General features: G+C 47.7%; 1 long non-coding RNA gene across 1 annotated transcript in view; it reads right to left on the bottom strand.

Annotated features, from left to right (window-relative positions):
• LOC141264951 (uncharacterized) overlaps positions 1-6182 on the bottom strand; it is a 94598-nt gene extending 88416 nt beyond the window's left edge. Inside the window, exon 1 of the long non-coding RNA XR_012320028.1 lies at positions 6131-6182. This is a non-coding gene — a long non-coding RNA (uncharacterized lncRNA). The remainder of the gene's footprint in view (positions 1-6130) is intronic.
• Positions 6183-21780: the final 15598 nt, after the last annotated feature.

The following is a 21780-nucleotide window of genomic DNA, read 5'->3' as shown; positions in this document are numbered from 1 at the left end:
ACCGCTGTACTGATTGGTCGTGGACGCTGTTTAAATGTGGCGCCAAAATCGGTGATTGGTCGCGCCCAGCGTCGGCGACCAATCAGCACAGCGGTGATTAAATGTGGAGCCAAGATCGGTGATTGGTCGCGGTCGATATTTAAATTTGGCGCCCAAATCGGTGATTGGTCGCGGGCAGCGCCAGCGACCAATCAGCGATTTTTAACACAAATGTCCGGACCTTTGTAATACCATGCTGATACTGTGGGGACATCAGCGGCTAGGGTGTGAAGGGAAGAACGGGGAGCGGCGCTGCGGGTCAGGATACTTCTGCTGCGAGCAGTCGCTCATGTCCCGGGTTCTCGCAGCGGAAGTAGCCGCACAGGCAGCGGCGCTCCCCGGTCCTCACTAATACGATTCCGCTCTCCGCTCTTCACCAATACGATTCGCTGATTGGTTGCGCTCTCCGCACGCGACCAATCAGTGATCTTGGCGCTAAAGTTAAACACCGCTCTGCTGATTGGTCGCGGCCGCTGCCCGCGACCAATCACCAATTTGGGCGCCACATTTAAATAGCGGCCGCGACCAATCACCGATCTTGCCGCCACATTTAAACACTGCTGTGCTAATTGGTCGCGGACGCCAGCCGCGACCAATCAGCGAGCTTGGCGCCAAATTTAAACAACGCTCTGCTGATTGGTCGCGGATGCCAGACACGTCCAATCAGCGAGATTGGCGCCAAATTTAAACAACGCTCTGCTGATTGATCGCGGTCGCTGGCCGAGATCAATCAGCAGTATTGGCGCAAAATTTAAACAACACTCTGCTGATTGGTCGCGGCCGTCAGCCGTGACTAATCAGCGATTTTGGCGCCAAATTTAAACACCGCTCTGCTGATTGGTCGCGGCCGGCGACCAATCAGCGATTTTGGCGCCAAATTTAAACCCCGCTCTGCATCGCTCAGCTGATTGGTCGCGGTCGCCGGCCGCGACCAATCAGCAGTATTGTCGCCAAATTTAAACACCTCTTTGCTGATTGGTCGCGACTAATCAGCGATTTTGGTGCCAAATTTAAACACGCTCTCCAGTCCTCACTAACACGGTTCGCAGATTGGTCGCGGCCGTCGCCCGCGACCAATCACCGATATTGCCGCCAAATTTAAACACCGCTTTGGTTGCATTAGGCAACCGCGACCAATCAGCGATTTGGGCGCCAAATTTAAACGCCGCTCTGCTAATTGCGCCCCGTCGGCCGCATACTCTAGAATACCCGATGCATTAGAATCGGGCCACCATCTAGTATCCCATAACTATCTATATTACTGCCATTCTGATGGACTATTATTATAGAACCAATCGGCCAATAAATAATTAAAGGGAGGGGCAACAGCTGGAAAATGACGATCAATACAGTCCATAATAATCAGAAAAATTGAAAACTTTATTGATTACATATTACATATCATGGTCAGTGGAGGAGATGCATAGGACAGACATGAAAAGATAAAATATGAAAGGACTGCACAGTACAATGGGTGTACCCTAATATTAAGTATTATTGGTAATCCATTAATTTGAAAAGTGGTCCTCCAGCTAGTGAGGCTCAGGATTAACATGAAAGATGATGTGTAGATAGCCATATATCTCAGTTACTATTATAAGCCCTGTGTACAATACCACAAATAGCTGTCGACCACAGCGGGGACTCCCACGCTGTGCAAGTCACCCCGACGCGCGTTTCAGCACAAGCCTTTCTCATCAGGTTGTATTCTGCCCAGCAGCAGGGAGTTAATAGAGACGGTTAGGGTTAGTAGTTGGGACTATCCAAGAGTGGGAGCGGCTAAAGGGAAGGGACATAGACAGTTTCCTATCAGGAAATCAGATAGGGCCCAGCCTGCAGCAGAAGCAGACCTACGGTGAGTGGAGACGGAGGAACAGATAGAAAGATCCAGGAAAGAGGCAAGACAAAGTGACAGAAGGTGTGAGTGATTCTCCAGAGATGGGATCTGGGGGCAGGAAACCTAGCCACGCAATACCGAGATTGCAAGTCCAGAAGGTAACTGGTTGGATCAGAGCAGTGGACATGAGACAAAGAGAGTGCTCAGGCGCTAGTTCCAAGGCGTCAACAAGGAGAGAAGTTAAGTAATGACCATAGTGGCAAAGTAGCTCCCGTAAGGGGAAAAAGGATGCAGAACTGTGGGTTGAAGTACAGGACTCTCATTTACTGACTGTAGTATCGTTATTGGGGAAGGGAAGTTCCTAAAATATTATTATTTATTCATATAGCAACATTGATTCCATGGTGCTGTACATGAGAAGGGGTTACATACCAAATACAAATATCACTTACAGTAACAAATGAACAATGATAGACTGGTAAGGAGGGAAGAGGACTCTGCCCTTGCGGGCTTACAATCTACAGGAAGGGGGAAGGAGACAGTAGGTTGGGGGGGTTGCAGCAGCTCCGGTGTTGGTAAGGCCGCAGCTCCAGTGGTGTTGAGGAGGCAGCGGGGTCATGGCAGGCTGTAAACTTTCTTGAAGAGATTGGCTTTCATGTTCCATCTAAAGGATCCGAGTGTGGTGGATAGTCGGACGTGTTGGGGCACAGAATTCCATAGGACGGGGATATTCTGGAGAAGTCTTGGAGGCGATTGGGTGAGGAGCGAATAAGTATGGAGGAGAGAAGGAGGTCTTGGGAGGACCGGATATTACGTTAGGGAATGTATCGGGAGATTAGTTCAGAGATGTACGGAGGAGAAAGGTTATGGATGGCTTTGTAGGTCAGTGTTAGTAGTTTGAACTGAATACTCTGGGCAATTGGGAGCCAGTGAAGGGATTTGTAAACGGGGGTAGCAGAGGAGTAGCAAGGTGAGAGATGAACTAGTCGGACAGCAGAGTTGAGGTTGGACTGGAGGGGTGCGAGAGTGTTAGCAGGGAGGCCACAGAGGAGGATGTTGCAGTAGTCGAGGCGGGAGATGATGAGGGCATGCACAAGCAGTTTAGTAGATTGAGGAAAGGACGGATTCTGGAAATATTTTTGAGCTGGAGGCAACAGGAGGTGGTGAGAGCTTGGATGTGGGATTTGAAGGACAGGGCAGAGTCAAGGGTTACGCCGAGGCAGCGGATTGCCGGTACAGGGGAAAGCGTGATGTCATTTATTGTGATAGAAAGATCAGGTGGGGAAGATATGCGAGATGGGGGAAGGATGATGAGTTCAGTTTTGTCCACATTGAGGTGAGGAAGCGAGAGGAGAAGAAGGAGGATATGGCTGATAGGCACTCTGGGACTCTGGACAGCAGAGAGGTGACGTCTGGGCCAGAGGGGTTGATCTGGGTGTCATCAGCGTACAGAAGGTACTGGAAGCCATGGGAATTTATGAGTTATCCCAGGACAAGGGTATAGATGGAGAAGAGTAGGGGTCCTAGGAAGGAGCCTTGAGGGACTCCAACAGAGAGAGGACGGGATGAGAAGGTAGTGTGCTGGGTTGTGGTGAAGAGTAAGCAATGCAGAATCGAGTCATTCTGGGAAGGAAAGAATGTGTATAAAGATGTTCCATGTACCCCCATGAAGTTATGCACCAACTATCTACTTTATATAATTCCCGCCAAGTTGATGTTCAGTAAAAGATGTTTTCTGCTTGGTCTGTGGTCATCCTCATTGAACTGTGCAAGACCAGGACTTTGCAAGTCACCGGCAACACGCTTCCTGCAAGGTCACAGCACCCCCTTAGACAAAGCCCACACACCCAGCCAGGAACCCCATTTTCATATAGCATGTCGTGGAAGATGAGTACCTCGTCCATGGCTGCCATCCAGCGCCATACACATGCACAGCTGAGTCTGACATAGTAATACCCTTTTAAAGGGGTTGTCCACTACAAGGACAACCCCTTCTTGAACTAAATGTTTGGCTCTGATAAAATAAAACAGTCTATACTCACCTCCCGTGCCGGTGCTGTTCCAGCAGTGTCTGCACTCACGGTCCGTGAGGTGAGTACAGATTTTTCTATTTTAACGGCGCCAAACATTTAGTTCAAGAAGGGGTTGTCCTTGTAGTGGACAACCCTTTAATAATTCTCAGCCACAAAAACAAAAGCTGGATAGTTGGTCGGAGTTCTTCCGGGTGTTGCCTCTTGCTCCTTCTCTTTTCCTGATCTCAGTCTTTCCATGGAGCTCCAGCAAAATATTATTTTATTGTTAGGAAAAAAAAAGAAAAGTGTCAGATCTGGAAATTCCTCGTAAAGATCTAATTAAAGGTTAAGAAATGCCACAATAAACAGAGGTTAATAGAGAGAGCTGACAAGTTAAGTGCGGCCCAGTGAAGAGTTAATAGTCGTGGCAGACGGGAATCTCTCTCAGACAGAGAATTATTTTATGTTCCTAATTCATGCTGTTTCTTGGCAAACAAGGGGCGGCTTTCTTATTCCGCCTAGCGAAGGTTTCTGACGCTTCAATGACCGTCTTGTATTTCAAAGTTCTTGTCTCTCTTGTTTCGTGAAAAGAAAGTAGGGGTAATGCGATATTGTTAGTAACAGCGGTGATTGGCTGACATGCCCTGCGCACACGATGTCATGAAGAACAAGACAATGCACAATCTATGCTATATTGTAACATGCACCACTATGATTAACTTAAATGTATCGATTCAGGGCTAAAATAATTTTTGCAATTGGGTTCTATTAAATATTTGGCACCGTTTGCCTTTTATAATCTTTGCTGGCTGCAGAATGAGTTAACTGAGAATCCAACAGTGAGCTCGTTCTGACAGTACGTCTTTTGCTCTTTTATCTGTCTTTTCTGAGCTCTTATCAACTGATTTATGACCACAGACCACATCAAAGTTGAATATGCCAGTAAACAGAGTCCGTAAAAGCCAAACGGTGCAAAATTTTTAATAAAACCCAAATGTAAAAATGATTTGTAGCCTAAAACACATGCATTTATATTTTCTTTCCCTATTTGTTACAAATAAGTTGATCACAAAAGCCCCAGAAGGGCTCTTTTCGGGGTTCGGCTACACCCTCCTAGTTAAGTTGCACCCACTTGTCAAAAATGTATTCGGGACTGAAGTAAAAACACCATTAGTCTCAAAATTTTTGGACAGTGACGAAGAACAGTTTGATGAATCAGTCATGTTTAGCTTCTCTGCAGTGCCCCCACAGGAGAAATGAAGTATTACACTGTTCTCATTGAAATCAATGGGTTGTCTGAGTAATGACATACAAAACAGGTCCTCCGGGGTGAATAATGGTTCTTCTAACCACTCATCATTCTGACCAAGAGATGAGGACCCTTAACAGAGGACCCTGAACAGATTACCCCTTCTAATAATTCCGAATTGCCTACTAGGGTGTAGGGAAGAGGGGTTTTCTGCAGCAGAGGACCCCTTTAAAAATAAATATTATTCTAGACTTGTGGGCTTGTAGGCCATTGATGCAGGCTATATGACTACTATAGGTTGGATTGCTCTTCTTATGCCACCCACTGAGTAAATGAATGAGTCCACTCTTCATAGACAAGCATTGTTATATTTGGGAGGACTCCATCATATTGGTGCAGAGAAAATCAACATTGACATTGGTCCCATGCATGGATACTTCAAGAAGGGTAGTGACAATAATTTACAAAAAAAAAAAAAATCAAAGAAAGAAAATGATTAAAATTATAACCAATTAACAAAAGGAGTTTACAGAAAGTGTCCGGCTCCTCCAGACTCAACAACCCTTTCTTTTCAGAGCCGTCCCCACCCTGATACATGTAGGAACATTGATCCAAAAAAATCACATTTCTTCAATTCTTTCTTCTACAATAATGAAGGATTAGCGCACATGTCATCCGGGCTTGTTTCCTTCCTCGACTTCAAGCCATTTATTGCGAAGATCAAACTTCTGTGACAATAGAACAAAGTCACAAACTTCTCAAAAAGTTTATTTAAGTGAATAAATGAAGCGCTAACTTTGTGATACGTCGGTGATCTTCAAGCTGTGACTTTCCAGCTGGCAAGAAAACTACAACTCTCAGCATGTCCTGAAAGACGCACACATGGATGGTGGCCCTCAGCAAGGGGCTCCCAAATATCATGCTAAGACCTCTAAAACAATTTCATAAACCTTTGGTCAAATTCTCCCCAGCAGCAAAGAGAAGAAAACCTACCTGGTCTGGGTCCTTTCCCTCCTAGTGCCCAATAGCCTCCATGTTATGTACTGTATGTCCTTGACTTTTTACTGCTGAGAGTTATCTACAATGTTTACAATCCAAACAGGACAATATTTATCTTTTGTCCTGATAGTTTGTTACAATGTATCAGCGCATGAAACTGTATAAACTGAAAAGTTCACAGCAAAAATAATTATGTAGACTGGATACAATTGTATCAAGAATTATATATGGTCTGTAAAGGATTCAGGAAGTTTGCAAGTGGTCACTGCTTTCCTATGGTACCCAAGGACTTAGCAATGACCCCCCAGGTGTGCCATAAGTATTACTACGTTCACATACACATTAGATAGTAGTCGGCTGAAGGATCGTTTACTCATACAGACGAACGGTCATCTGGCGTGTTCCCTATAAGGCTATGTGCCCACGATGCAGAAATGCTCCAGATTGCACATTTTCTGTTAGTACAATAAACCTCATTTCAAGGCAGAAACATTACTGTGTCCAACAGTTATTACATATATCAAACTGAAATAGCTGTTGCAAAAACACCAATTTTTATAAAACAATAAGCTTAAGATTAATAGGGGTGCCCAAACTTTTTCATATACCTGTAAATACACATTTATTTTTTATTTTATTCTTTTTTTACAGATTTTTTAATGGTACCTGGGTGTGGATGAGACTCTCCTCTCCTTTACACCCGGGTACCATCCGCACATTAGAACGCGCCAATTACGCAAGTACAGATGCAGTCTTGGGGAATTGGCGCATTCTAATGCAAGTCAATGGCGGCGAAAACGCAGCATTTCCGCAAAATAATTGGTAGTACTGCGTTTTTTTCCGCAATGATAATCCGCAGCGGAAATTTCCACAGCATGTGCACAGCACATGCGGATTATCATTGGGGAACATGGCAGGCCTTTTACCAAGCGTTTTTAATGCGTTTCCGCTGCTGCAAAAACTCTGCAGAAACGCATTAAAAACGCATCGTGTGCACACAGCCTAAGAGAGCCGATGCCAGACTTTACTGGAGGCGGCTTACCTTTCCAAAAACAAAAAGATCGGCCATTGTAAATCCAACGTGCTGATTTTTTTTCACACGTTCAGTATTCGGTCAGTATTTTACATCAGTATTTATAAGCCAAAATCAGGAGTGGAACAATCAGAGGAAAAGTATAATAGAAACTCGTCACCACTTCTGTATTTTTCACCCACTCCTGGTTTTGGCTTATAAATACTGATGTAAAATACTGACCAAATACTGAATGTGTGAAGGGTTTGTCATATACCTTCCCCTGAAGACAACAATTGTAGTGTGAATATTTGCATGCGGTTGTATTGTGTTTTGATAGTATAAATATTGTTGGTATAGTGTTAATGTTGGAAAGTAATGCAAGCTGTGTGCTGGAATGGAGGTGAAAGGTTAGATCATCCCAGCAACAAACTGCAGGAACAGATACAGTTAAATGTTTGGGACCAGACCAGCATGGGAGGGGCCAGTCAAGCAAGAAGGGGAGGAATTTCTTGGTTTAGTCAGTCTGAGTTAGGCTGGGGTACCACTAGCGAATCACATCCGATGTGATAGCATCAGATGCGATATGCTAATGACATTCGACTCCCACTCTGCTGCGAACGGGAGCCGAAATGTCAGTGCGCCGTGCTGCGATCCTCTCGCATGGAGAGTATCGCAGCACAGCTACGGAGGAGATTGAGAAATCAATTTCTCCATCTCCTCTGTTGCTGGCATCGGCGTGAATCGCACTGCACTCGGGTGTTATCCGAGTGCAGTGCGATGTTTCACACGCATCCATAGATTATATGGGTGCGTGCGATTCGAATGCAGCATGCTGCGATTTTTTTCCAGCCCGATCGCAATCCAATCGACGCTGGAAAAATAAACGCAACTGAGCACACACTCATAGGATTAAATTGGTCCGAATGCAATCCGAATTTTTATCGGATTGCATTTGTCCAATTTAATCGCAAGTGAGAGCGAGCCCTTAGTGAGAAATTCCTGTGAAGTTCAGGTTCAGTGAGCACATAGCGTTCTGACAGCATGAGGTCATACCAAATTTCCTGTGGACCTTCCTGTAACTTTCGGGGCCTACGGCCGAACTAGGCACTGAGTAGTGCGCCTTAATCCCTTCCAGAGAGAGGAAGCTGGATGGGGAACCATGTGAGGGAAACGTAGCAGATCTCGGGAGTGCTGTGGGGACAGATGGGAAATTCCTGGGGCTGACAGGAGGATCAAGCATAGGGATAGTCCGACCTGAACGTAAGCAAAGGCCTGAAATGTACTGTCTTGATGGAACTGGAACCCGAGGGTGCTGAGCCCAAAACTGTGTGTTAAAGTCTGATGCATCTGAACTGTCCAGTAAAGTTGAATTTGTTATAACGAACCGGGTGTCCCCTGATGTGTGTGTGGCTGATCCTGGACCTGAGGATGTGGATGCAGCGGAGGCTTCCAGCCTGTAAGTGCGTACAATGCCCTGACCGATTTTTGATCCTATAGCGCATGGACAGCACACCGACCCAAGTTATTCTATCGGGTGTTCCGATGAACGATTTTTCCCTCGGTCCAACTGTCTGTGAGATAAGAATTACAGCATGCACTACTATCTTATGCATCTCGGGCAAGGCTCACCCATTCAAATCTAAGGGTGTTAAAAAAAAATGGATTCCAAATGGATCATCCGTACAGCGACTAATTTTTACGGCTACATTTCCATTATTAACATGTACATTTTTGAATGCGGATGTATGAAAACGGATGTAAAAAACAGACACACGGACGGATGCCACAAGGATGAAAAAATGGAAGAAAATCGGATGAAAATCATCCAAGTCTTGAGGATAAAAATACGCTCGTCTGCAGCTGGGCTAATACTGACAGGCAAAAATGCCTAGAAATACAATGTAATTTCACAGCATTATAGACATGATCAATGGTTCAAGTCCTCCAGGTAGAAAAAAAATACTAAAAAGTTTAATAAAGGTTTATTAAAAAAAAAGTCTCCACCCCAAAAAACATGATTTCATTATTTTTTGTAAATGGTACTGCTCCAATGGTAAGGACTCATAGACAGAATAAAAATACCTTCACGTTGTTTACAAGATAAGCATAAAAATGCAAAAAAATGCAAAAAAAAAAAGCGTTTGTGTTTTTTTTTTGTATTTCCTCCAAAAAACTATAAATTAATATTCAAATTCTTCCCCCAAAATGGTCCCATTAAAAACTCCTCTTCTTCTCCTTATTTATTATGCTTTGCTAATATAACGCCATTAATTCCACAGTGCTTTACAGACATTGTCATCACTGTCCCCACTGGGGCTCACAATCTACATTCCCCATCAGTATGTTTTTGGAGTGTGGGAGGAAACCGGAGGAAATCCACGCAAACACGGGGAGAACATACAAACTCCTTGTAGATGTTGTCCTTGGTGGGATTTGAACCCAGGACCCCAGCGCTGCAAGGCTGCAGTGCTAACCACTGAGCCACCGTACAGTGCTAACCATTGAGCCGCCATACAGTGCTAACCACTGAGCCACCGTACAGTGCTAACCACTGAGCCACCGTGCAGTGCTAACCACTGAGCCATCGTGCAGTGCTAACCACTGAGCCATCGTGGCTATGTTAGAAAAAAAAAAAAAGTTCTGTTTTTTTCTCTCCAAATAAAGTTGAAAAAGTGGGTGTGGTTACTGGAAGGGGTGTGTCCAACAACTTTTAGAAAGAGTCATTTCACTTTAAAATTGAAATTGCTACAATTTTTTTGGCGCAAATGTCTTTAGATTAGGACAGTCCAAAACTAACCACGTTTATTAAAAGGTGGCGCCATTTTGGTGCAATTTGCTCCAGCAATCGTTTTTTTTTTTTAATCTGGGCTAAGAAACACCAATTTTATTATCTCTCCTATATCTTTTAACTATTAATAGTGCTTACATTTATTTATTTATTTTTTTTTTAAATCCTATATTTATTTGGTATCGCTGTATTTCTACCATGAAATAAAAATAAAGAGTGAAAAAAAAAATGCAAAAATGAATTGGTAAAAATCGTTATTCCTTTTTTTTTACCCCCCCCTCCCATTGTTAAAAAAAAATAACAATGAAGAGCCACTCATTCTTATGAACGTTTCCAATAAGGCCCCTCTATTTAAAAAAAAAAGAAAAAATATAACTTTTTTTTTTTCATATTATTGACGTAACAATGCGACAGTAAAAAAACTGTGAAAAAACCCGTACGATGTATTAAGGGGTTAAAAATACTACTGTATCTCCAGTGCAGTAGTAATGATCCCAATGCTGATTGTGACAAAAACTCTTCCAAATCCGACTTCTTCTGTTCCGTCCTCATGTTTCCTATCTGCTGATATTCTATGGCTTTTCTTACTTATTTCGCTCTTATTTCTCAGAGATGATACTAATATTTCAGGTACAGGGGGTTGCATTGAAAGGGTTAATGGTCTTGTCTTCCCTGTTTTCCCAAAAAGAAAAAAAAAAGTCTATGCATTCAGCCCCCAGATTTATGTTCCTCCCTGGTCTTTTCTGCAGCCAATCAGAGGCCAGAGCCCAAGAACCAGGATTAAACTTGTAAGGGAGCGTCTGCATTTTACCATCAAACACCAAAAACGCAAAGTCTATATGGAAAGAAGGAAACACATGACTGCAATTATCTGGATGTATTCGAAATCTGAGCTTTTTTATGCTCAAAAGAAGAAGAGAAGGACATTTTCTTAGCATTACTGCGCTGAGCGCTGAACTGACAGTAATCGTAACTAGATCGGTATCGTTCTGGCAATGAATGGGTTAACTGAAAGTTTTTGAACTTTTCAAACTTTGCTTTTATTTTAAGTGGGATTAAAAGAAACCTAAAGTAAAGTAGTTGAGAATTTATAGGGGGATCTTGATCAACAGAATTCACAATATAAACTACATCTGACTCGCCCCCTGGGCCGTGGGGCACACGGAACCGGGCAATAGTGAGACGCTGGGAGTAGTAGTGGCAGCCCGGTCCCGCGGCTCAGGGTGGTCAGACCAGTGGCAGTCCCTTAGATAGCGTCCGACTACGCCACCCGTGGATTGCGGTTATTAGGAACCGCCGCTGCAGGGCTGTCCGCTGGGGCTGATGATGTATGCAGCTGAGATGGTGTGACTCCCCACGGGAAGAGTGCGGCCCCAGGGCAGTGTAGTGGATGGTGGGAGTGATGGTAGTGAGAGTCTCAGTACTGATAGTGCTGGAGGCGCGAAGGAGCACACGGACAACAAGTTACAGTCCAGGGTCTTTACTCACAGTTCATTTGTTCCGGGTCACTTCTGTCAGCAGTGACAGCCTGAGCCGTGCTGCGTCCACCAGGTGAGGGGCTCAGTCAACTCCCAGGCAGTTCAGGAGCATGGCACAGGACCCCCTTTAATCCTTTCTCTGGCCTGCCTCACCAGTGACCCACTTTTGTCCGGTCGCCGCGGACCTGCGCAGGTAAACGTGGGCCCCGTTCCCCGCTGTCCTTTATGGTGCCTTCCTAGCAGGTTTGATGAGGTGCTGCACCAATAAATGGTCACAGCCTAAGGTCTTTGGCTGAGGGTAGTTTCTCCTCCACCAACTTGGGATCCGGTACCCTTAATCTGCCTGACCCTTCACCCTGGATTCTCGTGGGTTCTTAGGGTCCTTTCCACCTTCTTGTTCCTGAGCCCTTCTGTTTCTCTGTCTCTTCTTCTCCTTTTCTGTTCCATCCTGTTCCTTTCTGTTCCTTTCTCTTGGAGCTGGGATGAGACAAAATCTCAGCTCCCCTTCACCTCCTCCTCGGCCTCTCACTAGGCCCTTCTGGAGTAGAGCTCCTACAGAGCCTCTACTCCCTGTCTTCTCCTCTCTGGACAGAACGAACTTCTCCTAGAGCTAAGATGGTGCCCACCTTTTATACCTCCCTCTGACCATGAGCCCAGGTGACCAGCAACCAATGGGCTCCTACCTACGCTCAGGAACCGACGCCTATCTGCCCCTACAGCACTGGGTGTTCCACCCCCCTCCCCACTCCAGACAGGGACATAGTCGGTCGTGCCTGCACTTCTGTCTAGTGGGAGCACCGTTGAGCTGTCCCTCGGAAATGGGGTGTGTGTGCTGTATGCAGCTGAGTCCTGGTCCACACTCCATCCTTACCTGGGAGTGGAATATCACACCTCTGGTCTGAGGTGCAATACCCCAGTAGCGGCCGAACCCTCGGGGCGCTACATTCCCCCCTGGTAAAGCACAGCACGTTCTCGGGCTGGAAAAGAGCAAAAACAGTTGATTACAGGACATGCAAAAACTTTTTCAATAACCTTTTACATTTAGAAACGGACGACACAGTTCAATTTCCTTTATGGGACACACTTTTCTTTTCTTGTCACACTATCATAAAACACGTACTGATACTTCTGGAACTCTTTTGACATATAAACACTATTAGAAAACATTCACATTACTATCTAGGAGCATATAAAAACTTTTCATATAAAACATTTGCTGGAAAACATTTTTACAACACATTCTTGGATCCTGGCAGTGGTGCAACTTGCGACCAGGTGTGCACTCTTCCTGTAAGTGCAGGAACTTTGGCAAACTTGTAAACACGAGGGACTTGCTGTCCCGAGGTAGACGTGGTAGTCTATTTATAAAACCAGTAGGGGGCGCTTTAGGAAGCGCAACTATATACAAGGGATTGGCCGCTCTCAGTCCTCGGCCAGTTTTGGGAAGGGGAATGGCTGCTCACAGTCCTCAGCCTGGTAGGGGATGAGGGGCACACAGGTAACAGTCTCTTAACAGTAATCAGTTCTCTGTACCCTGACGGGTAACTATTTACACAGGTACGTGGCTACTTACTAGTAGCGGTGTCCTCCATATGCTCCTTCTTCCTCCTCATATGGTTCTTCAGACCCGTCCGGGTCCTCTTGGCTCTCCTCTTAGCCGCGGTGTTGTAGTTCCTCCTCAGTGAGCTGATGAACTTGTAGGGCGTACGGTCTTTTTGCGCCTACGTGGCGGGTGAAGGTGACCACATCACCAGGGTACAAGTCACGGCCACGATGTCCCTCAGGTAGATGACTCTCAACGTCCCTGCGGGTCACAAAGACGTCGCCTGCGGTTTCTGGGCCCCTGATGAAACCCCAGCCATTTTCCATGTGGAATTTGACTATGGTCCCGGTGATTCGGGGACCGCGGGCTGCTCGGGGGTCTTGGCGGGCCTTACGTTTTTGCTCAGCACTCTGGGCCTGGAGCCGTTCCTCTCTGACGCGCCTCTCTCGTCGCTCCCGCTCAAAGGTCGCCAGTTGTTGATGACAGGCCTCCAGACGACGGACCGCGTCTGCCCGGGTCTCTTGAGTGAACCCCATCAAGTTCTCGCCGGCGGGGTCCCACTCAAACTGGACATCCTCCAGTGGGGGTGGAGTGACCTCTACGGGTTCTGGAGCAGGTATCAGAGGCTCGCACGGGGGCTGGATTTTCCATGGCTGACTGCTGGTCACTTCAGCCGGCCACTCCAGCGGCAGTCCATCCGGACCGGTATGATGTGCAATCAGGTCCACACCCAGCCGTGGTATAGTAGAGGGACCTGATCTAGAAGCAGCGCCCGGGGGCACTCGGCCTTGCGACCAGGCCGGGGGTCTCTCGGCTGCGCTAGGTGGAAGTCCCGTCCGGGACAGGGGCGCAGGCTTAGCAATGGCGCCCGGGTCACCCAGGCCTTGCGACCGGGCCGATGACGCTTCTCGCTTTACGGCGCCCGGGGTCAAGGGGCGTGGCGCCGGGCGGGGCGTGGCCGCTACGCTCGCCGCTTGAGGCCTAGCGGGGAGCAGTGGTGGCGCGGCAACAGGTGCGGTGAGTGGGGCCTCGGGTCCTGCGACGGGAGGCTGGGGCAGGCTTGCGGTTGCTGGGCTTGGGGTGGTGACGTCCCCTTCACTTGCCTCAGTCCTCGTGGCTCCCTCCGCGGCGTCGCCTCCGGTCCTCTCTCCTCCTGCGCCGTCCTCAGAGGCAGGCAGACTCCGGGGTGCGGCTGAGGCTTGTCGCTGGTGGATTCCAGCCTGCCGGGCCAGCTCTTCTCTCCATTCGCTGAGCGCACCCCGCTGCGCTTGGACCATCCTCCTCTCCAGATCCTCCAGTGCAGCTTGCGCACGCTCCGGGCCTCGGGGGAGCTGCGCTAGGACTTCTGCTAGGCGGCAGAGCGGTTCGGCCTGCAGCAGGCTTCGGGCCAGGAGGCTGGTGCCGCTGAGGGCGTCCATCCCCGGGTGCGGTCTGTCTGGACTGATCCAGACCACCCCCTGCCCCGCAGTTTTCTTCTCTTTCCGCCCCCATGGAGGGTGGTCCTGGGGCATTCTGCTGACAATCACTCTCAGGGGCAGCCCCCCCACGTTGACGGACATTTCTACAGCCATGCTCATTGTTGTTGGGGGCGGGCTTCCTCTTTGGCGCCATTCTGGGACCCGGCCCACGATGGGAGGCGGCCTCATGTGGTCTTTTGGCGCGCACATTATGGCGCTCGTTCTTCTAGGGCGGGCGCCATCTTTAGTACAACAAAACAGTCTCTTTTCAGGCGCGCAGTACCCGTTGTTAGCGGGCACGAAATCCTGCCGACTACGCCAAAGCTGACTCGCCCCCTGGGCCGTGGGGCACACGGAACCGGGCAATAGTGAGACGCTGGGAGTAGTAGTGGCAGCCCGGTCCCGCGGCTCAGGGTGGTCAGACCAGTGGCAGTCCCTTAGATAATGTCCGACTACGCCACCCGTGGATTGCGGTTATTAGGAACCGCCGCTGCAGGGCAGTCCGCTGGGGCTGATGATGTATGCAGCTGAGATGGTGTGACTCCCCACAGGAAGAGTGCGGCCCCAGGGCAGTGTAGTGGATGGTGGGAGTGATGGTAGTGAGAGTCTCAGTACTGATAGTGCTGGAGGCGCGAAGGAGCACACGGACAACAAGTTACAGTCCAGGGTCTTTACTCACAGTTCATTTGTTCCGGGTCACTTCTGTCAGCAGTGACCGCCTGAGCCGTGCTGCGTCCACCAGGTGAGGGGCTCGGTCAACTCCCAGGCAGTTCAGGAGCATGGCACAGGACCCCCTTTAATCCTTTCTCTGGCCTGCCTCACCAGTGACCCACTTTTGTCCGGTCGCCGCGGACCTGCGCAGGTAAACGTGGGCCCCGTTCCCCCCTGTCCTTTATGGTGCCTTCCTAGCAGGTTTGATGAGGTGCTGCACCAATAAATGGTCACAGCCTCCGGTCTTTGGCTGAGGGTTGTTTCTCCTCCACCAACTTGGGATCCGGTACCCTTAATCTGCCTGACCCTTCACCCTGGATTCTCGTGGGTTCTTAGAGTCCCTTCCATCTTCTTGTTCCTGAGCCCTTCTGTTTCTCTGTCTCTTCTTCTCCTTTTCTGTTCCTTCCTGTTCCTTTCTGTTCCTTTCTCTTGGAGCTGAGATGAGCCAAAATCTCAGCTCCCCTTCACCTCCTCCTCGGCCTCTCACTAGGCCCTCCTGGAGTAGAGCTCCTACAGAGCCTCTACTCCCTGTCTTCTCCTCTCTGGACAGAACGAACTTCTCCTAGAGCTAAGATGGTGCCCACCTTTTATACCTCCCTCTGACCATGAGCCCAGGTGACCAGCAACCAATGGGCTCCTACCTACGCTCAGGAACCAATCCCTACCTGCTCCTACATCACTGGGTTTTCCTCCCCCTCCCCACTCCAGCCAGGAACAGATGCTGTCGTGCCTGCACTTCTGTCTAGTGGGAGCACCGTTGAGCTGTCCCTCGGAAATGGGGTGTGTGTGATGCATGTGACGCGCCCCCTGGGCCAGTGCTGTTTGGGGATTACCCGGAGCCGGATCAGATGGGGGTTGTAGTCTCCGAGTGGCGGCGACCCGGTCCGTGCCCAGAGTGTCAAACTCAGTGTGTGGCAGTCTTTACAGATGTTATAGTTGTTCTTAGTGTCGACTACGCCACCCGTTGATTTGCGGTCAAAAGGCCGCTGCTGCAGCAGGGTCCGCTGAGGCTAGTGGTATATGTGCAGCTGTGGTAGTATAACCCCCAACGGGAGGGGTATAGCCTCAGGGGGTCAGGTGTAGAGGATGGTGGTAGTGGTGGTGCAGTGTGGATGGTAAGAAGACTCAGAGTCGGGCTGTGCAGTTCAGGGTTTTTACTTACTGCTGTTCTGTTGGTCATAGAATCATAGAATCATAGAATGGTAGAGTTGGAAGGGACCTCCTGGGTCATCTGGTCCAACCCCCTGCTCAAAGCAGGATTCACTAGATCATCTCAGACAGATGTCTGTCCAGCCTCTGTTTGAAGACGTCCATTGAAGGGGAACTCACCACCTCTCGTGGCAGCCTGTTCCACTCATTAATCACCCTAACTGTCAAAAAGTTTTTTCTAATATCTAATCTGTGTCTCCTCCCATTTAGTTTCATCCCATTGCTTCTAGTCTTTCCTTGTGCAAATGAGAATAAAGATGATCCTTCTACAATGTGACAGCCCTTGACATATTTGTAGACAGCTATTAAGTCTCCTCTCAGTCTTCTTTTTTGCAAGCTAAACATTCCCAAATCCTGCAACCGTTCCTCATAGGACATGGTTTGCAGACCAGTCACCATTCTGGTCGCTCTTCTCTGAACTTGCTCCAGTTTGTCTATGTCTTTTTTAAAATGTGGTGCCCAAAACTGTACACAGTATTCCAGATGAGGTCTGACCAAAGAGGAGTAAAGACCGATAATGACTTCACGTGATCTAGACTGTATGCTTCTGTTAATACATCCCAGAATTGTATTTGCCTTTTTTGCTGCTGCATCACACTGTTGACTCATGTTCAGTCTATGATCTATTAGTATACCTAAGTCTTTTTCACATGTACTGTTGCTTAGCTCTTTTCCTCCCATTCTGTATATGCTTTTTTCATTTTTATTGCCCAGATGTAGTACTTTGCATTTTTCCCTGTTAAAAACCATTCTGTTGGTTGCTGCCCACTGCTCCAGTTTATTTAGGTCTTTTTGAATCCTCTCTCTCTCTTCTCTAGTATTAGCTATCCCTCCTAGCTTTGTGTCATCAGCAAATTTAATCAGTTTACCCTCAATTCCTTCATCTAAATCATTGATAAAGATGTTGAACAATACAGGTCCCAGGACGGAGCCCTGTGGTACCCCACTTGAGACATTCATCCAGCTGGATGTGAAGCCATTTACAACCACCCTTTGAGTTCGATCACTAAGCCAGTTATGAATCCACCTAACAGTTGCCTGGTCCATTGCATACTTGGTCATTTTTTCAATAAGGATGGTGTGAGATACTTTGTCAAATGCTTTGCTGAAGTCAAGATATACTATATCTACAGCATTTCCCTGATCCACCCAGTCAGTGATTCTGTCATAGAAGGAAATTAAGTTAGTCTGACATGACTTGTTAGTTACAAACCCATGCTGACTCTGGTTAATCACTTCATTCTTATCCATGTACTTACATACATGTTGTTTAATAATTTGTTCAAAGATCTTTCCTGGTATAGAAGTCAGACTCACCGGCCTATAGTTCCCTGGGTCCACCTTCTTCCCCTTTTTGAAGATAGGAACAACATTTGCTCTTCTCCAGTCTTCTGGGACTTCTCCTGTTCTCCAAGAATTTTCAAAGATTATGGAGAGTGGTTCTAAAATTTCTTCTACGATCTCCTTCAGTACTCTGGGGTGTAATTCATCTGGACCTGGAGACTTGAACTCATTTATGTTAGCTAAATATTCCCTCACAATCTTTCTGTTTACAGATAACTTGGATTCCTCTATTCCTTTAAAAGGACAGTGAAGATCAGTTGATGTTACATTTTCTTTCTGAGAGAAAACAGATGCAAAATAGGAATTAAAAAGTTCGGCCTTCTCAACATCCTCTCTTACCATTTCTCCATTTTCATCCTGTAAAAATCCTATAGCATCTTTGACTTTTCTTTTACTTTTGACATACCCCCAAAATCCTTTTTTATTGCTTTTGACATCTCTTGCAAGCCTTAATTCATTGTCAGCTTTAGCTACCCTGATACGTGCCCTACAGGAACTGCAGACTGTATTATAATCTTCTTTAGATATGCCTCCCTCTTTCCATTTAATAAACATTTCTTTCTTTCTTTTTAGCATGTGTTTAAGTTCTGTGTTCATCCATCCTGGTTTCCTTAAATGCTTCCCATTCTTCCTACTTTTCGGGATTGTTAACGATTGTGCTTTGAGAATCTCATTTTTAAAAATTTCCCATCCTTACTGGACATTTTTGTCCTTAAGGACATCCAGCCATTGGATCCCTCCTATTCTCTTTCTGAGTCTCTTAAAATCTGCCTTTCTAAAATCTAACCTTGAAGTTTGAGTCTTCACATGTCTTCCTCCTCTAGTTATCCAAAATTCTATAATAGCATGATCGCTGCCTCCTAGGGTCCCAGCCACCTTTACCTCCTCAACCATTTCCTCCCTGTTTATAAGGATTAGATCCAAAGTAGCAGATCCCCTTGTTTTCTCCCCTACCTTTTGGAAGATAAAGTTGTCAGCAAGAGAGGATAAGAATTTGCTTGACCTGTTAGTTTTACTTGAGAGAGATTCCCAACAAATGTCTGGATAGTTGAAATCTCCCATGACCACTACGTCATATTTTTTTGAGAACTTGGTCATTTGATACATAAAGAGTTCATCCATATCTTCAGCTTGCCCAGGTGGCCTGTAGTAAATGCCTACAATGGTGTCCTTTCCGTTGTTCTCTCCTTGTATTCTTACCCAAACAGTTTCCACAGAACTCCCAGTCTCTGAAGCTTCAATCTCTGTGCAGATATACGCTTTTCTAACATACAATGCAACACCTCCTCCTCGTTTATCAAGTCTGTTTCTTGCAAATAAGTTGTATCCTTTTAGCCTTTTATTCCAATCATGTGTATCGTCCCACCAAGTTTCAGTGATTCCAATGACATCATATTCCTTTTCCTGCATTAGTAGTTCCAATTCTCCTTGTTTGTTGCCCATGCTTTGTGCATTTGTATAAAAACATTTTAGTTTGTGATTGGTTTCTCTTCCTCCCATATTTTTATTATTTAAATTGTTTTGTCTTTGTTCTTCCTTTCCACTTCCAGTAGCAGAGATCTCAATAGTATTTGTCAGCTGTATGGCTTTTTCTGGCCTTTTGCTTCCCTTCCCACATTGTTCTAGTTTAAAGCTCTTCTGATGAGTGTAGCAAGGCGACTTCCAAATACATGTTTTCCAGTCTTCGTAAGGTGCACCCCATCTCTAGCAAGTAGTCCATCGTATAGGTAATTCATTCCGTGATCCAGAAATCCAAATCCTTGTTGACGGCACCATCGACGTAGCCAGTTGTTCACCTGTAGAATCTTATTCCACCTCATTGTTCCATGGCCATCCACTGGGAGGATGGATGAGAAGACCACCTGCGTCCACCACCTGTGTCCACCTGGCCTTGAGTGACCGCCCGAGCCGTGCTGCGTCCACCAGGTCCTGGACTCGGCCAACCCCCAAGCAATTCTGGAGCGTGGTCCTGAGCTCCCTTTCTGACTGTCCTCTCTACTGGCCGTTCCCACCAGGGGTCCACTTATGTCCGGCTCCCTCGGGTCTCCTATTGGGTGAACCTTCTTTGGCTTCCCTGACCCTATGCTCGGTGTGCCTTCTTAGTGGACTTGGTGAGGGGCTGCTTCACATGTAATGTCGCAGCCTCCGGTTCTTAGTTGAGGGTAGTTTCTCTCCTCCACTAATTTGGGATCCGGTTCCCTTGCGTGCCAACCCTTCACCCTTCTGGTTGTATACTGGGTTCTTGGGGTTCCTTCTTCTCCTTCTCTCTGGGTCCTTCTGACTCCTCTCTCTCTCTCAGACTTGGCCTTGGAGCTGGGCCCAGCCGGAACCACAACTCCCTGTCAGCCCTTCTGGCTGAGCTTCTCTGCTCTGCTCCTCTGACTCACTCTACAAAAGACAGACTGACCCTGATCTAAGATGGTGCCCACCTTATATACTCCCTCTATGTGTGAGCTCAGGTGACCAGCACCCAATGAGCTCCTAGCCTTACCCAGACTGCTCCCCCTATCTGCCCCTACACTACTGGGATGTTCCACCCCCCTCCCACTCCAGCCAGGGACAGACACTATCGTACCTGCACATAAATTGGTGGGAGTACCGTCGATCTGTCCCCCGGAAATGGGATGTATGTAGTGCATGCAGCTATCTGAGCTCAGTTCCACACTCCGTCCTTACCCGGGAGTGGAATACCACACCTCTGGCTTGAGGTGTAATACCCCTGTAGCAGCCGAATCCTCAGGGTGCTACATTCCCCCCTGGTAAATCACAGCACGCCCTCGGGCTGTAAGAGAATAAAAACATCCACAAACATACATTTTTTTTTCATAAAACATAAACATATAAAACATCTTATATTATCAGCATAAACTTTTCATATAAAGCTTTTCATAAATAACACTCTTGTTCCTCCGGCCACGGTGCAACTTGTGACCGGGTAAAGTGCGACAGTCTCTTGTAGAAAAACAACAGTTTCCTATAAAACCGGTAGGGGGCGCCTTAGAAAGCGCAACTATATACAAGGGAAGGTGGCCGCTCTCAGTCCTCGACCAGTGGGGAAAAGGGATGGCTGCTCACAGTCCTCAGCCTGTGGGGAGATGGGACACACTGGAACAGTTCACACTTGTCCCAACGGGGACCTTATTTTAAGTTAGCAGCATGGCATATACCCTGACGGGTAACTATGTACAGTTTCTTTACCGTACTTTAATGACGGCGTACTCCTGCTCCTCCTTCAGACCCGTCCGGATCCTCTTGCTCCTCTTCACACCGTAGCTCCTCCTCCGTCAGCCGGTGTACATGGAGAGCGTAGGGTCCTTTGGCACACTTGTGCCGGGTGAATGTGACCTCGTCCCCTACATATAGGTCACGACCTCTGTGTCCCTCCGGCAGATGGGACTCCACATCTCTTCTGGTGACAAAGACATCGCCGGGGGTGTGATGATCCCTGATGAAACCCCAACCGTGCTGCAATTGGAATTTAATTACAGTCCCGGTGGCACGGGGACCGTGGGCTGCACGGGGGTTCCTCCTGGTCCTGCTCTTCTGCCCTGCGCTCTGTTCCTGCAGCCGCTGCTCTCGGACCCGCCTCTCTCTTCGCTCCCGGTCAAAGACCTCTAACTGCTGCCGGCAGCACTCCGCACGCTCAGCTGCGGCTGCCCGAGTCTCTTGGGTGAATCCCATGAGGTCTCCTCCGGTGGGGTCCCACGCAAACTGCGCTTCCTCCAACGATAGTGGGGTGATCTTAACGGGCTTCGGAACCGGAATCAGGGGCTCATCTAGGGGTCTTTCTTTCCGGAGTCGGGGATGGTGGAACTCCGGTGGCCATATAAAGGGCTGCCCATCCGGGCGCATGTGCTGGGCAAACAAGTCTTCACCCAGGTGCGGCACGGTGGACGTTGAGGGCGCGGTGGTGGTAGCGGCGCCCGGGTTCACTAGGCCTTGCGACCAGGCTTGGGGCACCCTGAAGGTAAAGGGCACCGTGAAGACGGCGGCGCCCGGGGTTACTTGGCCCAGCGACCACGCCGGAGGCTCAGTGGAGGTAGAGGGCGCTGTGGGAACTGCGGCGCCCGGGGGTACTAGACCTTGCGACCAGGCCGGT

This window comes from Phyllobates terribilis, unplaced genomic scaffold (genome assembly GCF_046119375.1).
Source record: "Phyllobates terribilis strain yellow unplaced genomic scaffold, ASM4611937v1 Scaffold_4__5_contigs__length_816908805, whole genome shotgun sequence".
In the NCBI taxonomy this organism is placed as follows: Eukaryota; Metazoa; Chordata; class Amphibia; order Anura; family Dendrobatidae; genus Phyllobates; species Phyllobates terribilis.
This window is presented reverse-complemented; position numbering and strand designations above follow the sequence as displayed.